Genomic DNA, 19,266 nt, shown 5'->3' with positions numbered 1-19,266 from the left:
CAACAACTCTGTTACAGAAGTCATATTTTCTGCAATCAAGTTTGAAGCGGTTGACATTAAGTTTGAATCTATTATTTGCTCTTGTATTATTGTGATTGAAGCTGAAGTAGTCTTTTACAGGAAGGATATTGCAATAGATGATTTTGTGTGTTAAACACAGGTCATGTCGAAGTCGACGGAGTTCTAAGTTTTCTAATCCCAGGATTTCAAGCCTGGTGGTATAAGGTATTTTGTTGTTTTCGGAGGAGCGAAGAACTCTTCTAGTAAAATATTTCTGGACGCGTTCGATTGTATTGATGTCAGAGATGTGCATATATCCTTAGGATCCGAGACTTAGTCCTGGCACTGGAGATATCGTCGTTTTAGTAGAACTTTGTTATAAAGAAAACATTTCTTTGGATTTTGCTCATCCCTTGAAATTCATTAGAGTAGCCAATATTATACAGAGGAAGCCAAATTAAAAGGAACCATGAATGAGATATTTCCCAGGAACTGAAATTATTTCCCAGGAGCTGAGACATTCCTCAGAAATACCATGCTGTCATATTCCTTCATTGCAATGCCCAATATTTTGACAGCACCAAAATCATTAAACTTGGTAGAACCCCAGGTTCATCCTGGGACCATCACATTTCTGCTGTGACCACCAAGAGACACTCTTTTGTAAAAGAGAAGGAATGAATTTTAAGCAGGCAAATTATTGGAACTTGTGAGAAGCTTTAACAGCAACTTTAGTATCCTGCAATTTTGCACATTATTTTTTTTTATTAAAAAAAATTACTATACGGCTTATTGTATGAGGCTAAGCTTTCCACTCTTCAAACTATTAATAAAAGTTTCCCATTGAGAAGACAAATACATGCTTGATTCATTTTTAATCCTGTGCCAATACATTTGACTAAAGCTGTTTGCTGTTTCAGTGACAGGATTTAACTTGCCCTTCCGTACTCATGGTTCTGATTATTAATAGCCTTTGGAAAACACTGATGGGGCCATCAAACTATACACTGGTCATCCCACTCCTTCCACCCTTTTAACTATAAAGAATGGCACTCAAGCTTACTTTACTAGCAAAAATAACCTTAAGAAACCTTCTCATTATATCTCCAGTGGGGAAAAAATTCAAATGGCAGCAAAAAGAAACAGTAAAGGACCATAAATATCAGAAACGTATCAATCAGCTACTGAAGTCATGTTTAGAATTAGGAGCATAGGAACCTGTCCTATTTTGAATCATAGCTTGCTCAAAATTATTTGGACTGGGGATACAAAAACTGAACTGTTGTCAAGCCACTTCCTTAGCCTTAGGTATCATTGTTAATGGGACAGAAGGCAAATACAAAATACAAATCTAGAAATCATATTATATATGTTTAACTGTGTTAAATTCAATTTAAATTATATCAAATTCAGTGTTTTACTAAACTTTTCTACTTCTTAATTTGGGCTTCACATATTTGGAAAACAATAGTAGACTCTTGCAAGATTGAAATTTTATAGGAAATTAAAGAAAGTTTCCATGCCCAACTGTCCATTATACATTAAGATAAATACACATATTTTGTTCTTCTTCTATCCTATGCATTAAGCCCTTTGCACAATAGACTACAACTACCGTATTATTTCACACCTTAATTTCTCTTATTTATTTATTTATTTATTTATTTATTTATTTTTCATATTTATATACCGCCCTATCTCCCTAAGGACTCAGGGCGGTTCACAGGCAGTTAAAATACATATAAATACAGATTAAAAACGACGATTAAAAAACTTATTCTATTGCCAAATTATTAAAAACAGTATAAATAATAAAAAACCCTTAAAACCAGTAACTTTAAAATCTAATCCAGTCCCGCGCAGATGAATAAGTGTGTTTTAAGCTCGCGACGAAAGGTTCGGAGGTCCGGAAGTTGACGAAGTCCTGGAGGGAGTTCGTTCCAGAGGGTGGGAGCCCCCACAGAGAAGGCCCTTCCCCTGGGTGTCGCCAGACGGCACTGCCTAGCTGATGGCACCCTGAGGAGTCCCTCTCTGTGAGAGCGCACGGGTCGGTGAGAGGTATTTGGTAGCAGTAGGCAGTCCCGTAAATAGCCCGGCCCTATGTCTTCCACAGAAAACATAAACTCAAACTCATCATCGTCTGTTGTTCCTCTTGGGGTTTGTTTCCAAATCTCAACATACTCAGTGAAACTCAGTGCTGAGTTTCAAAAAATTTTACTACCGGTTCTGTGGGTGTGGCTTGGTGGGTGCGTCATGACTTGGTGGGCATGGCATGGGAAGGATACTGTAAAATCTCCATTCCCTCCCGATCAGCTGGGACTCAGCAAATCTCTCCTTGCATTGTGTCACCTACTAATGAAAGTGTTGGAAGTCCTTTTTGGATTTCCTGCCCAAATGATCTTGCCCTAGATCTGTAAATGAATCAAGTATATTGTTGGAACGAGAGGCATTACAAAACAAGGAGTCTTTTGGAATTACAGCAATAAAACAAAAAAAGTTTACATATAAATAACAATATGGTAATCTTAAAAGTCTATCCAGGATTGCAACATTAAATGACTATAAAGTCTAACCCTAAAACTACAATGAACTACTGTAGAAATCTGGCAATTTTAAAAGATAATAAATTAAAAATAGCCAATTGGGAAGCAATAGTAACGATAATACAAGGATCACCAGCCTATATATATTATGCTTCCTTTAGTTGTGTACTCAAGCAAAATATTTTCTAAGTTCACAATATGAATGATGTGGACATTTGTCTAGGATAGGAGATCTATGAAGGGTTTACATTGAGTTAAGTTTTAACACAAAGAAAGAACCGAGGAATCCCTCTCTTCTTCTCCACCTCCCCAAGCTGATTATTATTTTGTTATTTAAGTGATAATATAGGAACCTAAGGTTAAGGAGAAATTATATGTGTTGATAATCTCCTAGTGGTCTCCATTGTAATATTCCATTATAGTGTATGTTAATCGCAACATTAAGTAAAATGTGCATACTTGTGGTACTGTCAAATACCAAAGGAAATCAAAAGACACAGGAGGTGCCTTGCAATTGTTTTAACCATTAACGGTTCTTAAGAAACACAATATGACAGCTGGGGGTGAAGGAGGAGGAAGGGAGAAAGAAAAGGAATGAGGTTTTGTAAAGGTATGCAAAGCAGGGCTGATCAGTGATGTGTGGTAGAAACTCCCTAAGGCCTCTTTTTAAAATATAAAGTCTATAGAATGCATTTCAATAGTGTCGCTTTGAAAAGAAAATCTGAAGTAGCAGATTACAAGTCACCATTACCAAATTTAAGTTAATTTTTCACTTTGCAATCTTCGGAGAGCATTTCCCATTTGTTAAAAGGCATATGGTATAGTTCTTATGATTCCCTTTCCTCCTCTTCTGCCAGCTTTAGCCCTCACATGATTTGGCAAGCCCTATCACTATAAGGTTGTGGGAGTTTTTTTTCCCCTTCTCTGAAAAAAAAGTGTTGAGATTTTAATAGCTAATAATAGGAAGCAACATAAAAGCACAAATCCAATTTAAGTGAAAGAGTTCCTGTGTAAGCATTACTTGTCAGTCTTTGGTCGTACTGTATGGAGACCAGCTTGAGAGCAGTGGCAGCAATGAAATATAAAGTCCAGATTTAATTCTGATACAGAGAAATACAATTTCAAAACTGGACGTCTTATCATAGGCATGTCCCATTGGAGAACTCATTTCCCTAGCAAAAGCCTGTCACTGCCATTATATTGTACAAGGAACCAATTTACTACTACAGCTAAACAGGGTTACCAGTGCTGTTGGAACTTAAGCATTTGAAGTTATCGCTACAAGGGGAAAAATAGCATTTCAAATGTCAGTGAAATGGGAAGGTATAATTGAAAAGTATCAATCAAAGAAGCTAGAGAGTTTAGAAAGCAGAAACCTTTTGCCCCCCCCCTCCTTCCTTCCTTCCTTCCTTCCTTCCTTCCTACCTACCTACCTACCTTCCTTCCTTTCTTCTGAAAGATTTCTGTCAATTCCTTGTTCAAATCTCAAGACATGAATTACATTTTTGTGGTTTCTTCTACGCACTTCAGTGAGTATAAGTTCACTAGGTAGGCCTTCTTTTTCGAAGGCCTATCTAGTGGCAATGAGGGTTGTGAAACGTTCCTATGTTTCCACCCTCATTGCGTTGGCAGATAACCGCCCGGCTGCCCTGTTTCGGGTGACCCGTTCCCTTTTACACCAGGGGGGACGGGATGACCCCTTGCAGGGACGTGCTGAGGAGTTTAGTGGTTATCTATACGATAAAATCGCTCAGCTTCGGGATAGTTTGGACCAAGATTGTGATGATCCGGATGGGATGACTGAGACACGTCTTGTTGATATTGTTTGGGATGAGTTTGATTCTGTGGCTCCCGAGGACATGGACAGGCTGCTGGGGAGGTTACATGCCACTACATGTTTACTGGACCCGTGTCCCTCCTGGCTGGTGCTGGCCACTCAGGAGGTGACATGAGGCTGGCTCCGGGGAATTATAAATGCTTCTCTGTTGGAAGGGGTTTTCCCCGCTGCCTTGAAAGAGGCGGTGGTGAGACCCCTCCTCAAGAAGCCTTCCCTGGACCCAGCTATTTTGGGTAACTACCGTCCAGTCTCCAACCTTCGCTTTGTGGCGAAGGTTGTAGAGAGTGTGGTGGCACGGCAGTTTCCTCAGTACCTGGAGGAAGCTGTCTATCTAGACCCGTTCCAGTCCGGCTTCCGGTCCGGGTACAGCACGGAGACAGCTTTGGTCGCGTTGGTGGATGACCTCTGGAGGGCCAGGGATAGGGGTTGTTCCTCTGCCCTGGTCCTGTTGGATCTTTCATCGGCTTTTGATACCATCGACCATGGTATCCTGCTGCGCCGGTTGGAGGGATTGGGAGTGGGAGGCACCGTTTATCGGTGGTTCTCCTCCTATCTCTCTGACCGGACGCAGACGGTGTTGACAGGGGGGCAGAGATCGACCGCGAGGCGCCTTACTTGTGGGGTGCCTCAGGGGTCAATTCTCTCGCCTCTCCTGTTCAACATCTACATGAAGCCGTTGTGTGAGGTCATCAGTGGCTTTGGGGTGAATTATCAACTGTACGCTGATGACACTCAGCTGTACTTTTCCACCCCGGGCCACCCCAACGAAGCTGTTGAACTGCTGTCTCGTTGCCTGGAGGCCGTACGGGTCTGGATGGGGAGAAACAGACTCAGACTCAATCCATCCAAGACGGAGTGGCTGTGGATGCCGGCATCCCGGTACAGTCAGCTGCAACCGCAGCTGTCTGTTGGGGGCGAGTCACTGGCCCCAACAGAGAGGGTACACAACTTGGGTGTTCTCCTGATGGACGGCTGTCGTTTGAAGATCATTTGGCGGCCGTCTCCAGGAGAGCCTTTTACCAGGTTCGCCTGGTCCGCCAGTTGCGTCCCTTTCTGGACCGGGATGCCTTATGCACGGTCACTCATGCTCTCGTCACTTCCCGCCTGGATTATTGCAATGCTCTCTACATGGGGCTACCCCTGAAGTGCACTCGGAGACTCCAGTTAGTCCAGAATGCAGCTGCGCGGGTGATCGAGGGAGCTCCTCGTTGCTCCCGGGTAACACCGCTCCTGCGCAGTTTGCACTGGCTACCTGTGGTCTTTCGGGTGCGCTTCAAGGTTTTGGTTACCACTTTTAAAGCGCTCCATGGCTTAGGGCCTGGGTACTTACGGGACCGCCTGCTGGTACCTTATGCCTCCCATCGACCCGTACGCTCTCACAGAGAGGGTCTCCTCAGGGTGCCGTCCGCCAAGCAATGCCGGCTGGCGGCCCCCAGGGGGAGGACCTTCTCTGTTGGAGCACCTACACTCTGGAACGACCTTCCCCCCAGTTTACGCCAAATATCTGACCTTCGGACCTTTTGCCGGGAATTAAAAACTCATTTATTTATTCAAGCGGGATTGGACTGATTTTTTAAATTCTAAATTTTAAAGTTTTAATCCTTTGTAATTTTATATGGGGTATTTTAGGTTAGGTCAATCTGATGGTTTTAATTCGGCCATTATGGAATAGGTATTTTAAATTGATATTTTAACTTTGTATACTTGCTGTTTTTATTTTTGGCTGTACACCGCCCTGAGTCTTTCGGGAGAAGGGCGGTATAAAAATTTAAATAAATAAATAAATAAACTATACCAGGAAGTGTTGGAAGAAATATCCATCTGGGTTCAGTTCCAAGTGGGGACAAAGACACTGGAAACATGGAGGCTGCTTGGAAAGATGGTTTAATGGTGGTCAGGATCACATGACTTGAGTTTCTGAACAGAAAAGGGGCTGAGATCCTGTTCCCTAGCTTTATGCTTTTTCTGAGCTTTGAACTTTCTGGGGCACAGGAAGAGTATCCTGATTGGTTGTCAAACTCCTAGGTGGTCTAGGGGTCTTAGTTAACATTGTAGGTTGTCCCTCAAGCTTGCCTGAGCCTTGCCATGTGGTGAGTTTCTGTTGCTAGATGGGTTCTATTATGTTGCAGATGATGGGCCATTGACAAAGGTGGGGAGAATGAGTTTCTACCTCTGACCCATTGACAAAGGTGGGGGGAAATGAGTGAGCTTGGTTGAGGCTTTAATGGCCCATTGGCAAAGGTGGGGGGTGGCAGGAAGTTGCAGGGAGCTGCTTTGTCTTTAAAACATGTTTCTCCATTTCTCATCCAGGGAAATATATTCTGCCTTTTTAAATATTTTCTAAAATATTTCATTCTTCTAGGAAGGGGGTGGGTGCTAAATTCCTACAGAAGTTTATCTCATCCACAGCCAAAAGTACCAATCTAAAACTTTTCCAAAAAAGGAAACCAAGCAGATGTAAATGCTGTTTTGTTTTCATTATTCAAAATTCCCTATGCAGCAAAAATAAAGTTGTATATCTCAATCTAAAGGCTATTTCATACACTAAATAGCAAGAAATGGAAGGTTCTCCCTTCCCTGCCCCAGGTTGCATGGCTCCATTACTTCCTGTTTTGTCAAAAGGCAGTATGAGTTGACCACTATAATATTGAACTTTTCCATTCACAATTTAACGTATGCTCCACTGTCAGCATTCTGTATTTTCCCCACCATTTCATTGATTGCTGGAAATCAAAAAGAGCAATGCTTCCTGTCATGATATAATAGATTTCACATTACTGAAGTGGAAGGGCAAATTTCAAAAGATTCTGCTGTTTTTAATGGAAGATCTGTGTTCCTTGTAATTCCAAGCATAGTTGACCTTCATAAAAGTCTGTATTTTCTTTCTTGAAATTCATTTGTAAAGAGTCCAAAGGCTGCAATATGCTCACATAACCCATTTGAATAACAAACAGAAAATGTTTGGTCGCTTCATAGACATTTATGCAAAGAACAGAAAAAGAATGATTTGGACATCTGGCTTATCCAAAATAAATGTTATAATACCCTAGCTAGACAATTTGACCAAACCAAAGCAATCTTCTGCAGGTATCATCCAGACTTAATGTATTCCTCAAAACTCTTTCCCCCCAATTTTATTGACTCTCATCTTCTGGTCTCAGAATCTTCTGTGTCTTCTCAGTCTCTTCCATTATAAAGGAGCATACAGTTACTGTCAGCTGTGGAACAAATATAGAAGCCCACAGTTTAAAATTTTGTTGGGTATTGATGATCGAATCTGTGTTACCTATGACAGACACCACTATTTTTGGACACAAACTATTTTTTCATCTTTTTAAAAAGCTGCAGCATTATTTCCTCTTTGCAATAAATGATCATTTCAGTTAAAAAAAATAAAAAGCAGTGAGCTCTCCCTCATTAATCGGGCCGCTGTTTAGGAAAAAAATTACTCCCATGGTGCCAAAATGGGTCCAGCCAATTACTAATATCTTGTTTCACTCTATCCCTTTAGTGTTTGAGAGACAAATATAATTACACTGAGGTTGGAGAAAAGGAGGTGCAACAGTCAAATGAATGAAATTATGTGCGCCCTATACAGCACAGCATGCTGAATGAGCCATATTTCTATTTCTGATCTCAACATGTTGGCAGGTATACTACATCTCTTTCTTCCTCTACAGCTGTATCTATACTTCCTTTCAACAAAGATACTCAACCCTATGCTAAGTCTATTTTCACAATTTTGCATTCTAGCATAGATCTATGGGTTTCATATTGATGATTGCTGCCTGAGTAAGGGGTGTGTGACCACTACCCGAAATATAACACACAAACTTCCTTAATTCCAGAGGATTATATCCCATCTGATGAACTTGAGTTGGTGGCACAGTGCAATTCATGAGGAAGGCCTATTTTCTGCTTGGGATGAAACAACTTCCCTGGCAGTGGTTAATGCCTGCAACAGACTGGAGAGAAGCTGCCAACATTCAAAAACTCTGATGAAGTGAGCCAACCTCAGACTAATAATTTTATGTCTCAATATAAAGTGGAAGAAATTACATAAAAATAGACCATTTTTAACAGTATGGTATTCTGCTACGAGAGGAGGCTTAATAACACAGTTGCCATATGAACATCTTTCTCCTATCTACAGTACCTAACTTTAGCACAGCCCATATGTCTATTTGTCTGATAACTGAACTTAACTGAGAGAGCATTAAATGGAGAGGGAGCTCTTAACACTTAGTGCCTTAAGGGGGGAAAAACACTTTAGGGTGAAACACCTACCAATGGAGTACACCTTTTGTTGTAACCTTTGGAGAAAAAAATGAGACTCAAATTAGCACTTGCTTTGGAATGGTGCCCCAACAAACTGTGATGCTCAAATACATACAATACACACGATGCCATTTACAGTCAACTGTGGCTTAAGACAAACACCTGGTTTTTTAAAGTAAAATAAAAATTGTTTCAGAAAGGAATGGCTTCATTGGGAAACCTCATTTACTCACTTTTACAGCAGGGAGTAAATATTTCAAAGCAAGTTTTGGAATTTTTTCAAAGACCTGTACAATATGGTTGGCCAGAGGAGATAGTAAAAAAAGAGACTCGTGTGTGTGTGTGTGTGTGTGTGTGTGTGTGTGTGTGTGTGTGTGTGTGTGTGTAAATATTACATAAAGCCTTCTCCATGCTCATAGTTTTGCTGTCTAGTGGCAGAAGGGCAAATCCATTTGTATAGAAACCTAAGTGGCAAATATCAAACTGTTTTCCAAGATAAATGTCAAGAAATCAGTGTAGACAAAATTAAATTTTTGCAATACCTTGTGTTGGAAGAAATATCCATCTGGGTTCAGTTCCAAGTGGGGACAAAGACACTGGAAACATGGAGGCTGCTTGGAAAGATGGTTTAATGGTGGCCAGGATCATATGGCTTGAGATCCTGAACAGAAAAGGGATGAGATCCTGTGTGCTCCCTGGCTTTATGCTTTTTCTGAGCTTTGAACTTTCTGGGGCACAGGAAGAGTACCCTGATTGGCTGTGAGACTCCCAGGGGGTGGGGGTCTTAGCTAGCCTTGCTGGCTGATGTAATCTTCCCAGGTGCCGTGTGGTGAGTTTCAGTTGCTAGATGGGTCCTATTATGTTGCAGATGATGATGGCCCATTGACAAAGGTGGGGAGAATGAGTTTCTACCTCTGACCCATTGACAAAGGTGGGGGGGAAATGAGTGAGCTTGGTTGAGGCTTTAATGGCCCGTTGACAAAGGTGGGGGGTGGCAGGAAGTTGCAGGGAGCTGCTTTGTCTTTAAAACATGTTTCTCCATTTCTCATCCAGGGAAATATATTCTGCCTTTTTAAATATTTTCTAAAATATTTCATTCTTCTAGGAGGGGTGTGTGTGCTAAATTCCTGCACTTGTTAGCATATTGGTTGTTAGGAGTTAGATTAATCAGCAAAATATAGTCATAAATCCAAGGCTTTTTAAGTTGCCACCACCACACTTTTTTAAAAGTTATTGATGGGCCCAGACATTCAACTCCTGCCATGCATTTTGTTCAAGAGATCTGGATTATGTTCCTGTAAATGCTACTACACAATCACACAGTATTATTTCCATAGAGAAAAAGAAAAGCTGACTTCAGTGATCTGCCTGAAGATGTCTTCTCCTCTCTCTCTTCATGATGATTTCTGCTTCCTGTGAAGCCCCCAAGCATTATGTCATTTGTTTCTCCCCTAAAATATTGATTTGTGTACATTAAGTTCCCCAAAGCTATCATTTGATATCATATGAAAATAAATACAGTATATCCCGTATATATGCACACCTTAAAACATCCTTATATGACACTCTTCAGCCATGAAAAACAATGAGCATCAAGGTTTTCCAAAGAAACCAGCAGTCAGGTGGGATTGAAGTTGTTCACGGTGGTATCAAATACACACCTCAATAGTTTTGTTTCTGTTGTAAGAAACCAGTGATATAAAAGCAATGTATTTTGATGAGAGAAAATTTCAAAATGATCTCCACTCGGCATTAAGTAGATTAGCTGTGCATATTTTAAGGTATATTTTTGATGTACAAAAATGGATGTTTTCAGAACCATCTTTTTCCAGTTATTATTGGAAATATGCATTCCAAAAACAATGTGTTTCTAAAAGCAGATTAAAAAATAACCCTAGGTATGTTTAAAAAGTAGCATTCATATCAAAGGTCCTTGTGTTATAAATTCTGTAATAGGAAAATTTGCATAATAGCATCAGGTAACTTTCCATTTCAAAAAACTATCTAGGAAATGTGTGTTAAAAGCTGCGTGCGGAAGGACTTTCATACAAAAGTTTGAAATGTTAGGAGTAAGAGTTTTTGATGGCACATTTAAAAACTCTTCTAAGAGCATAGTAAACTGGAATATTGTTTTACTCATGTGAATGGCAGATCCTGTTTTTCTAGTCTGAACATCCCTAATAGAGGCACAATTCAGCTACAAGGACAAGGGGAGGCATAAACTGTATAGTCCTATCTCTTCTGTAGCCTTGTATGTTGTGCTTGTAACTGTCCCCCTTTAGCTTTGCTTGTTGGAGAGTTCATATCTCTGCAAGAGCAAGACTCTCTCAAACATCTTCAGTGCTGGCAAAAAAAGATTGAAATATTGGCTTAAAATTCCTTAACAGATTCCACTCTATCATCTTTTTTAATTAAATCTTTTTTTAAAAAAAATCAAGCCTCCGCACCAACTATTATGCTAATGCAACATTAATGTTAAGACTTTTCATTGGATGCATGTCAAGAAATTCAAGAGCTATTGTTCCCACAGCAACCATATTTTATCAATCTGCCACCAGTATGTAGTAGGCTTGTTTGAGGAGAGTACGCTCCAGCAGTTGCCAACTTTCTATGTATCACTTAAGTATAATTTCACTTAGGCAAGGAATAGAGGAGGATTCTTCTCATCCCCAGCTGAATTTTGTGACCATACACAAAGAAGATGAAGGGCAAGAAAACCGCTCCGTTTTCATTGCTTGGTGCCCTACACCTGATTGGCCTTCATCCCCTGCCACCAAGGCCAAAGACTCTTAAGGTGGTGAATCTAGAAGAATAAGGATGCTAAATGTTACGTTAATATTTTACATAGCTGAATAAAGTACAAGACATTTATTTTCAATATTCATATTTTATGAAGTTCACTGTATTACATTGCCATCCATTCAGAAATTGTATACCTGTGTTTTCATACAACCCGGAATACTTTCTGTCCTGATCTGGATCATTTTATTTCATTTCTTAAACAAAACAATAAATGAACTATACTGCTCTAATAGAGATTTCTTAACCTTTTTATGCTGGAGGAAGACTTAATGTGATCTCAAAGAACCAAAATGTGAAAAGTTCAGCAGTCCAGGAGGAGGAGGAGCAGGAGAAGAATTGTTTTTCTTAAATTTATTTCCTCCTCCTCCTCCTGCTCCTCCTCTTCCTTTTCAAATTAATTTATTCATTTCATACCCAATAGGTTTTTCTTTCCAGAGCACAGCAGATGGATTATACGTTTTTTATTTCTTTTATTTTACTTCAAGGATGGGATTAAAAATCCAAGACATATATTCTTATTCTCCCACACAACCACACCCTACTAGGCTTTCCACTATCAGGAACTAATGCATTTCAAAGAATAAATGTCTGGGTGCAGAATCTCTACCACAATTTGACACCAAGATTTCAGATAGGCCAGGATGCATCCAACTCATTCTTATATACATGCACCCACACATTCTTCAAATGCCTTTTTAAAATCAGTTTAATTAAAACCTGGAGAGAAAAAACCAAGTTGCATGAACACTTGCAGTAAAAGAGTCCCCCCCCCCAAAAAAAAAACCTGCCAAGAAGAGGTCATCTTTTAGTGCTACTAGGTCTATCTCCAAGCTGTGCTCTGGTCTAAAGCCCAAATGTAAGGCATCCAGGGAGTTGACAGATGTCACATGTTGAGAGAGCTTGGTTGTCAATACTCTCAGTGTTTTTGGCAAGAAACAGGAGGATGGAGAGACTTTCTCTGTCAAGTGTTGGCATCCTGTGGATCAGTCAAATTATAACAGAGGCTGGCAAGGGATACTTATCAGCCCTGCTCAAAGTAGAATTCCCCCGCCCCACATACAATAGTTGCATTGATGCGTACATATAATGCTGAAATGTTGTTAGCTGTTGAAGAACATATGGAAGTGAACATGGAATTCTTATCAGAAAACGTTTTGTACCTCAGAAGGGACAAAAACAAAATCCACAAAACTCAAATATATCTTTTCAGAATTTGTCAAAGTTATTTTGTAAGATTATGGCTATGTCTTTGATTATGACTATGCTGTTATTATTCAGATCATCAGTCGTTTCATAGAGCTATTAAGAAAGCTTCAGGATTCAGAGATGAGTAACTGATAACCTGAACTGACAGGTATTTCAACAATACTGACTTATTTAATTGCTCTTTCTTGAAATAAAAGGAAGAACAGACACGTGGACAATGTGGTGATAAAGTTTGCTAGATGGCACTGAACTTTACATCTGAGTAAAGTAAGGAATTCCCAATGTCTTTTTTGTTCAGTTTTGTTTAAAAAAAAAGATCTGAATTCCTGTTTGATGAGTTTTCAAAGCCTTCCATTACAATTTTTAGCTGTAAGTCTGTATTTTAGACTATCAGAATCTACGGATAAACCCTTTCAATTGTAAACTCTTGTATTGGGAAATAATATAAAAACATTAAAGATACAATTTACTATCAAAACTCTTGTGTCTGTAACTTTAAAGGGAATGAAACCATCCATTGTAGGACAGCAATTTTTGAATCAAGGTACCTCAAAGGGACTAACTTACAAAATGCATCCAAAATGCAGAAGCCATGACTCCCAGGAAACTGAAATTTTGAAATTTTTACAATATATTTTATGACATAGACAGAATCATAAAACATTGTATGACATAATACAAAAAGGTCATAAAATATTTTCTGTGCTTAGCTCCTGATTTTGACGATACTATTTTCAAGGCAGATATATTTATGAACATTTCCCTGAATTTTTAATAACTTTTCCAGTGAAGGTGGTAGTTCTGAAGTTGTTGATAACATTATGGAGTCTGGTAAAGAAATATCTCTGAAACAATGACTCAGTGGGTTACTGGTTGTCTAGTATTGATGTAGAGTAGGAAACTAGAATTCTACCTAGGCATTATCACAATATTATATTGAATATAAGAAATGACTTTATAAAAATGACCAGACTCAACATTTTATTACCTTTATTGATGACAAGAAAGAAGACTTTAAAATATATTTAAACAATTAATCTTCCAAGTAGATTGGACCCAAAATTCCTAGAAATCTCCAGCCAGAATGATTATTGTTCAGCAGATAATTCTGGTAACTTTCATACAGAACATCTAGAGGACAATGGTGAGAAAAGTCTAAATTAACATCAGAAGAAGGGACCATTTCAAATTATAACAAAACAGAACAAACAACCTTGATTGGTAGCAGATGCTGTTGAAAGACAATACTTTGGTAAAGTTATTCAAACTAGAGGGTAGCAGATTGCATGCATTAATGATCTTCCATAGAAGAATAAAACTATCTAGAAAATTAGGCATCATACAAGAATTCAGAATTAGCATAGAATAAATATACAGAGACAGAGAGTGCGGCTGCAGCAACAGTCATGCATATAAGATCTAAATAATTGATCTGAAGAAGTGGCACTTTATCTATGGAATAATTGGCTTGTGGACAAGAAATAGTGATAGTCATTAGTTTGGACAGCTTTCGAAGAAGATTGGATAAGTTCATGGGAGATAAGGCTATCTCTGAATAGTTAGGGCTACTCCCAAGATAGAAGCAATGACTCTTCAAATATTAGTTACAAAGGAACAATGCTAGAACAGAGGTATGTCTTCATGTTCTCCTGTAAGCACTGCAGAAATATTTGGTCAACCACTAGGGAGTCAAACTATTCTTCATTGTCCTATCCTCAGGTGCTTTGGGCTCCAAAGCATCTGAGGGTAGGACAAGAAGAAATGGGTGGAAACTAATCAAGGAAAGAAGCAACTTTGAACTAAGGAGAAATTTCCTGAGAGTTAGAACAATTAATCAATGGAACAACTTGCCTCCAGAAGTGTTAAATGTTCCAGCACTGGAAGTTTTTAAGAAGAGAGTGGATAACCATTTGTCTGAAGTGGTGTCTTCAGTCTTCAGTCTGAAGTGGTGTAGGGTTTCCTGCCTAAGCAGGGGGTTGGATTAGAAGAGGTCCCTTTCAACTCTGTTATTCTAAATAAATGCTAGACCAAGATGGGTCTTAGTCAATCAAATAAAGTTAGAATTCTGCTTTGTATATTCTTATAAAGAGAATAATCCAGATCAGGATTTTATTTGGTTACGGGAAGGAAAATCTTTCTGACAAGGACTTTTTACAAGAAGCTAGAATCATGGGAAAGATTCTATACACTAACCTAATTCCCGTGGTCAATTGTGGAGAAAAAGGTTGTTTCCTCATGGCACAACTTACATTCTACCTAATACTGAATATTGGAAAAACTCTAGGGAAAAAAGTTTATTTCCTAATATTTTGCCTAAAAGATATAGGAAAGTGTGGAAGTGCAGATCTCAGAGCAGAACTACTCTCATTCTCAGTTTGAGCCAAGGTGGCACAGTGGCTAGAGCGCAGTACTGCAAGCTACTTCAGCTGACTGCTAGCTGCAGTTCAGCAGTTCACATCTCACCAGGCTCAAGGTTGATTCAGCCTTCCATCCTTCCGAGGTGCGTAAAATGAGGACCCAAATTGTTAGGGACAATATGCTGATCCTGTAAACTGCTTAGAGAGGGCTGTAAAAGCACTATGAAGCAGTATATATGTCTAAGTGCTATTGCTATTGTGCAAGTTAATTTGTCTTCTAATTGAACAGCAGTCATAGGGAACCTAAAATATGATGAGATAAAACAAAGTCCTTAATATATACTCTTTCCTAAAGCTACCAGTGTACCAAATGAAAAATGTTACACACTGCCCGATAAGCAGCAGTCCTATTGTCATGACAGAGTTGCAATATTTCATTCCATTGTATATAACAATTGTGTATGATTTCTAGAGAAGGTAGTTGCATGTCGATTCTCTCGCCTACTCTGTTCAACATCTATATGAAGCCACTGGGTGAGGTCATCAGTGGTTTCGGGGTGAGTTATCATCTGTACGCTGATGATACTCAGCTGTACTTTTCCACCCCGGACCACCCCAACGAAGCGGTCGAAGTGCTGTCCCGGTGCCTGGAAGCTGTACGGGTCTGGATGGGGAGAAACAGACTCAAGCTCAATCCCTCCAAGACGGAGTGGCTGTGGATGCCGGCATCCCGGTACAGTCAGCTGCATCCACAGCTGACTGTTGGGGGCGACTTAGTGGCCCCAAAGGAGGTGGTTCGCAACTTGGGCGTCCTCCTGGATGGACGGCTGTCTTTTGATGAACACCTGGCGGCCGTCGCCAGGAGGGCCTTTTACCAAGTTCGCTTGGTTCGCCAGTTGCGTCCCTTCCTTGACCGGGATGCCTTATGCACGGTCACTCACGCTCTGGTTACGTCTAGGCTGGATTATTGCAATGCTCTCTACATGGGGCTGCCCTTGAGGTGCACCTGGAGGCTGCAGTTAGTCCAGAATGCGGCTGCGCGAGTAGTAACGGGAGCCGCTCGTGGCTCCCACGTGACATCGCTGCTCCGTAGCTTGCACTGGCTTCCTGTGGTCTTTCGGGTGCGCTTCAAGATTTTGGTAACTATCTTTAAAGCGCTCCATGGCTTAGGACCCGGGTACTTACGAGACCGCCTGCTGTTACCCTTTGCCTCCCACCGACCCGTACGCTCTCACAGAGAGGGTCTCCTCAGGGTGCCGTCCGCCAAACAGTGTCGGCTGGCGGCCCCCAGGAGTAGGGCCTTCTCTGTGGGGGCAGTGATGCTCTGGAACGAACTTCCCCCTGGCCTGCGTCAAGTGCCTGATCTTCGGACCTTCCGTCGTGAGCGCAAAACATATTTATTTATTAAAGCGGAACTGGCATAATTAGTGTTGAATTTTAATTGGGTATTCTTAATATTTTCAAATTTTTAAATCTAAATTTTAATAACCAGCCTTTAAAATTTGCTCTTTTTAAATGTTGTTTTAAATTGTATATATTTTGTTTTTATTCTGGCTGTACACCGCCCTGAGTCCTTCGGGAGAAGGGTGGTATAAAAATTTAATAAATAAATAAATAAAATAAATAAGGTAAAAAAAAAACCAGACTGCAGGTCTTTGGAGGCCATTCATCCAAGCCTTTACATGTGCATCCTGTTCTTGTTGCTTTCTGATCTATGGAGATTCTCAATCATCTAGGTCATAGTTGTCCCAAAGACGCTTTTTCAAGAGGCAACTGGACTTTCTGGTTTTTCTTTGAAGACATTTCACTTCTCATCCAAGAAGCTTCTTCAGCTCTAATACAAGTGTGAGAATTGACACGTGCAAACCTGAAAAATTCACTGAAATTCTAAACTGTTTTGAAAAAATATTTTGAAAAGACTTTCTTTTAAACTGAAAGGGTAGCTATATTAAGCAAGCTAATTTTCTTTTTTGGCACAGTATTAATTTCTGCATCTCTCTATATATTTTAATCTAAACCTTCACCTCCAAAGAGGCATTAAAACAAAAAGAGGTAAACAATAAAGAAAACAAGCACAGAGCAATGTTGTGTGTATGTGTATGCGTTTATGTGTCATCTTTTATCTCCCTGGTATCTGTCTGGAACAATTAAGGTGACAAATGGAGTCCCAAGTACTAATTAAGCTGAAAATAGCAGACCCCACAACAAGCCTGGTCGTCATGGTCCCCTCCCCCAGCGACCAATACGCACCCTGCCTGGCTTTTAGTTTTCAGTTAGCTAGACAACAAAGCATTCAGCAAATAAACTAACAGGAATTTAAAATATCTTGAGCTAGGTTGCTCTTTGTCCTGCAAAATAAGATGATTGGCCTGAAATAATAAATTCATTTAATCTTTCAAATGGATTGCGGTACCAATAAATAGTGATTGTAAGCTGATTGATTTTGCTACATTACTTGGACTAGTTGATGCCTATTGCTTAGCACTCAGGATGGCAGCTCCAGTGTAAAGTGAAATCCCAGTTTTAATATAATAAGCTTGGTAATCTCCTACAAGTGTCATTGCTTAATAGTGAGTGTCATTTTGATACCCTTAATTGGCCCAGTGCTTTGGAAATATGAATATATGCCCAAAGGGCAGAAATGGTAAATATAAACTGAACTAATAACTGTAATAACAGTGACAATGGTAATAATGAATAACCAGATGTGAATCACAATTCTAAAGTACAAAAAAAGAAAAGAATCACTTGCAAGTTTCTTCTAGTTTCCCCTTTAGGTTTTAGTTGATATTTCTACATAGTCTTCCTCAACTGAATATCCTCAAGAGGTGTGGGACATGCTGGCAAGGAATTCTGGGAACATATTCCAATTGGAGAAGGATGACACACTAGGGAGCTGGTGGCCATGTACTCATTACTGTTTCCTGTTTGAGATTTTTGAGAAACAACACGTTTAGAACTGATGTTTTTAAACCCCCAAATAATAAGTTTTCCCAAGCTAATCATTGACATAATTTTCCACAAGATGCTATTTTTATACATTTGTTCTTCAACATACACACATCCTAATTCACCCTAACAGAAAATTGTATCTAATCAGAGTGTTATGTAGCTCAAAAACATTCATGTGCTGTTGTGTACAGCCTAGGTTGCTTGGTTACAGGTATTTTACAGGTTATATATAGATCAGTCCAGGTTAACTTAGAATTTGCTCACCTCCCTGTAACCACACCTTATCTGATATATCCAGTAAATGATGGGAACTGTTAAGGGATGGACCTTGTTAACCCATTACATGGCTAAAAGGACTTTGAATAAAGGGTTCGTTCTTATGAAATGCAAATAGGAATTTAAGGACAGTTTTCTTCAAAAGTAGAGAAAATCTTCATAGCAGTCATCGCTTGCTGAATCATTATCAATTTTCCTGTTTGCATACTTCTGCCCTTTAGAAAACAGAAAAACAGATGGTTCAGGCTTGAGTTAGAAGAAGAAAATTGCATAATTATTCAAGGTGATGGCAAATGGAAAACAAGGCTTATATAAAAGTCTGTCCCCTCAAATAAGTACATGTCTAAATAGCCAATGAACATTATGATTCTGAAAATAATTCTTTCCCTGGCCACAATTTATCATTTTCCTAAAGGCTCTGAAGACTCTTTCATTCTAGCAAGGCCTTTAGCCTATAGTATGATTGTTGAGGAACCACTGATTCTGACATTAAAAATCATTTTAGAATAGAATTTTTATTTGCCAAGTGTGATTTCTCTTAGTGCATATGCTCTCAGTGTACATAAAAGAAAAGATATGTTCATCAAGAATCATAAGGTACAACACTTAATGATAGTCATAGGGTACAAATAAGCAATCAGGAAACAATGTCAATATAAATCATTATATTACTGTAGTGGCCAAAATTGTGGAAACCTTTTGGAGAAAATATATTTTTGAGGTTTGATGGCTAATAACACCACTTTTTTCTTTTTTCTTTTTCTTTTAGAGTTTCAAGACAATCATATTCCACTGCTGGAATGGCTTGGGAATAGCCCAGACCTTAACTCAACTGAAAATCTATGGAGCCAACTAAAGAAACTTGTTAGTCAGAAGCGATCCACAAATAAAACCCAGTTAATGGAAGCAATAGAATAGAATAGAATAGAATAGAATAGAATAGAATAGAATAGAATAGAATAGAATAGATTTTTTATTGACCAAGTGTGATTGGACACACAAGGAATTTGTCTTG

Source organism: Ahaetulla prasina, chromosome 1 (assembly GCF_028640845.1).
Source record: "Ahaetulla prasina isolate Xishuangbanna chromosome 1, ASM2864084v1, whole genome shotgun sequence".
Taxonomy (NCBI): domain Eukaryota; kingdom Metazoa; phylum Chordata; class Lepidosauria; order Squamata; family Colubridae; genus Ahaetulla; species Ahaetulla prasina.
This window is presented reverse-complemented; position numbering follows the sequence as displayed.